Source organism: Misgurnus anguillicaudatus, chromosome 9, assembly GCF_027580225.2.
Source record: "Misgurnus anguillicaudatus chromosome 9, ASM2758022v2, whole genome shotgun sequence".
Classification (NCBI taxonomy): Eukaryota; Metazoa; Chordata; class Actinopteri; order Cypriniformes; family Cobitidae; genus Misgurnus; species Misgurnus anguillicaudatus.
In genome coordinates, this window is record NC_073345.2 from 846150 (window position 1) to 850208 (window position 4059).

The following is a 4059-nucleotide window of genomic DNA, read 5'->3' on the forward strand; positions in this document are numbered from 1 at the left end:
ATAAGAGCCAACAATGGGTTGAACATTTTTTTGAGTGTAACATTGCCTTTATTTTGAAGCTTTTCATTGGTTAAAAACATGCAACATAAAGGGTTGGGTTTGTCCTGTTTTGACCCAAGACTGGGTTTCAAAAATAACAGAGCGTTTGCAATTATTTTTGGGTATCATTGCATTTATATTGGAGCTCTCTTTTTTTTAAACAAAGTAAAAAGCATACTCATGTCTAGGAGCATGTTTTAAACCTGTACTCAAGATGGCATGTCAAAACACTCACATTTTCAATAGTTCTCAAAGTTATCTGCCACATACAGGTTGGAGACTACATGTTTCTTAATACTAGTTACAAGAATAACCGTAGGCATACAATGCATACTGGCCAGCTTTGTTTTAATGTGAAAAAGGGTATTGTTAGATGGTAAGTGATCAAATAGCACCAGTAAGCTGTTAACTATACAAATATTTTAGTCTCAAATATGCATTCACCTAAGAATATGTTTAACAGCACTGAGGCACCAATTCTAAACTTACAGTAAATAGGCTACTCTTAACTTTGCAATTTCTTGTCAACTTATTGTCATTCATTTGCAACTACATGTCAACTGGTAACACTTTACATTAGGGTTCACTTTATAAAGCATGTAAAAATGTGTTTATCAATGTATATTAACTAATTTACAAATGCATTCAAATCAGTGTCGGTCTTTCCTATAAGCAAATTACGCAATTTGCATAGGGCCCCGCACCACTATGGTATGACTTTTGTGTCAATATTATTCAATCAAACATACAGTATTTGAGAGCAAAACTATTAAATTGTTGTAAAAAAAATTAATTCGCATTTAAAAAATGTTATTTTAAAATTATTTTAGTTACAAAATACAGGAATTGTTAACCAAATTTTTTGCAATATGAATTTTTCTTTGAGTAGTTTCATCGCGTGTTCCTACATTTTGCTCTCTGCTACGCTGTTTTTGTTTGCGGATCAAAAATCTTTGCTTTTGAGTCAAAAAGGTTTGGATGCAAGTTACAAGCGTCTCATTGGGCGGGATCAACCTAGTTGAATGAAAGACCCGTTTCTATTGGCCACTACTGTCACCATTTGGCCACGCCCACCACGGAAGTCTGCCACCGAGGAGAGCGATGCTGTGCTATGGAGAGCGGCATATTGTTTGTAAGGTACGAAAGATCATTTAATGTCATAAACTCTGTGGAATGTCTATAAAAATTAATATCTTGTGTTTAACCTTCCATATGTTTTAATCTCTCTTATCTAAATATGCAACGTTAGTTATTAGCATTAGCTTCCGGAGGCTATTGCGTCCAGAGTTTGCTTTATCCAGCTAACGTTAAGTCTTACACAGATATTAATACCACGCTTTTATTAGTAAGTTAATCACTTACTGCATACGGACATAAAACAAATATTAATATTACATATTATGTAATTGCATGACTATATTTTCCCCAAGTTATTTTTACATTGGAAGTTCTTAGTGTTGATACTGCTTAAATATTACTCAATACGTGTAGAATTAATCCTGTAATGGCACTTATGTAAATGTTTATGTATTCAAACAATATCCAGGTGAAGAAATTTGAATGTACGTTTATTCACATAGCAGATGCCTTTATTCAAATCCATTTACAAATGAAAAAACATTTAAGGGCAGTTTCCTGGACAGGGATTATCTTAAACCAGGATTAGGCCTTAGTTTAATTAGGAAATATAACAAGGTTTAACAAACATGCCTTACTATAAACGTTACTTGTGTGCATTTTGAGGCTAAACAAAGGACACTGATGTATTTTATGATATGTCAGTGCAGGTTGTTTTCAGTTTTGACAGCTCTTACATTTATTTTAGTCTAGGACTAGTCTAATCCCTGTCCGGGAAACCGCCCCAAAATGTTTTGTCCAAAGGCCCATGTAATGTTTAGTAAGACACTAAATATACAACACTTGTTTATCATTTTGTATCTCAGTAATTTGTATTTATTTCTCAGATGATTCTTCACTAGAGGTTACATTGAAGTCAGGCAATGACAGGAAGGATGGCTGGGGATTCCAAGATCTAATAAAAAAAGTTACATGAAGATACTTGGACTACTCATGGGACCAAAGACCTGTAAGCAGAATAATTTGGAGTACAGTTTTCAAATAGAAGGATGTTGGTCACCTCAGCAAATACAGTAAATGACTTTTACAGAAATCTTTCTTTTGAAACCCATATCTCACATCACAAAAGCAGCCTTCTTCCAGTAGAACATATCAACCGTCTCTGATGTGAAGAACGTTGTTCATGCATTTATAACATCTAGATTAGATTACTGGGTGGTTGTCCTGCATCCTTAATTAATAGGCTACAATTAGTGCAAAATCCCAGCTGCTAGAGTTCTTACAAGGTCACGCAAGTTCATATAACCCCAAATTTAGCATCTCTACAATAGTTACCAGTTAAATTCTGTATCGATTACAAAATATTGCTACTCACTTATAAAGTCCCAAATGGTTTAGCTCCCACAGACAGAACTTCTAGTATGCTACAAACAATCATGCTCCACAATATCTCAAAACTCAGACTTTTAGTAGTTCCTAGGATAGCAAAATCTACCAAAGCAGGGCAAGTTTTTTCCACCTATGGAAACTGTGGAACAGCCTTACTGACACTGTTCAGACACTCTCTCCCAGTTTAAATCTAACTTAAAGACACCTCTTCAGTGTGCATAAACATAATTTCATCCTGTAACTTTGCATTAAGTTAAAATAACTTTTTTTTTAAATTATCCTTAACCTAAAAGCTCTAAACAGCAGCTATGGTAATTTTCTCTGTTTGCTTTTTTTTAAAACTTCAGATTACCCCAGTCTGGATCCTGTCTCTATCAGATGACCCTACACATAAGGAAAGTTGACATCGGCCATCACGAGGACTTCAAAACTGTTCAAAGCGCTATACAAATAAATGTGAACAAAATTGAATTGTTTGAAGTCAACAGCAGAGATGAGGATGCCACAATGCATCCTCTCCACAACAGATCTTGCATTACAAAGTGATATTGACATCTTTCTTAGCCTCTCTGATTACAATCCTCCCAATCAGTCCTGTAACACAAGAAGCACAAATTACTTTTATGTCACAAATCACAGTTTGTCATTAAAGTCTGGTCTACTTGCTACTTTTAAAAGATCTTCATATCAAAATGTCTTAAATACTGGATGTTTATTAATGAATTTTGTTTAGTTACCAATATATTTATTTACATTTACACATTTTTTCATTTTCATTCATTTTATCCTAAACTATTTTGCTTGTTGTTTCATTACTGCAGATTATTTATGTTGGGTGACGCATTGTCTTCATTAGTAGATATAGGTATATCAGTGGTCTCCTCTGGCTAAAGATTTTTGATAATGTCATAAGACAAAGTAGCATTGTGTAATATTTTATATGTTGTTTAAAATATGTTACAAGACGAGTCAGACAGACCATTGACAGTGCAGCTAAGATTATTCAATAAATCATTTTTATTTTATTCTTCATCATTTTGTCCCCTGCCTGATGCTCTCATCTCTGTCTACCTTGTGATTGAGTAAAAGCATTAACTCACCACAGAGTTGTCTATCTTTGAGCAATGGACAAAGTCATTTTCCTGACTAAAAGAGAGGTCTAGTAAAACTAAGAACTAGTGAACTGGACTTGCTTCTTGTATCGGTTTAATCTAACATTTTTGGCATAGTCATATTTGGATCTATCAATGTCATTAAATGCCCACATGATCTTACTCTATTATGGGGCGGTTTCCCGGACAGGGTTTAGACTAGTCCTAGACTTAAACACTTTTAAGAGCTCGACAAACTGAAAACAACTTGCACTGACATGTCTTTAAATACATCAGTGCCCTTTGTTTTACCTCAAAATGCACACATGTAATGTTTTTAGTAAGGCATGTTTGTTAAAACTAGTTATATTTCCTAATTAAACTAAGGCTTAGTCCTGGATTAAGCTAATCCTGGTCCGGGAAACCGCCCCTATATGTCATAGCTGCTATGCTAGAATTAGTT

The 4059-nt window shown here is 34.4% G+C and overlaps 1 long non-coding RNA gene across 1 annotated transcript; it reads left to right on the top strand.

Annotated features, from left to right (window-relative positions):
• The first annotated feature begins 891 nt into the window (after nt 1-891).
• LOC141366197 (uncharacterized) lies at nt 892-3535 on the top strand. The gene is made up of 2 exons (XR_012371296.1): nt 892-1176; nt 2004-3535. It is a non-coding gene; the product is annotated as an uncharacterized lncRNA (long non-coding RNA).
• The last annotated feature ends 524 nt before the right edge of the window (nt 3536-4059 follow it).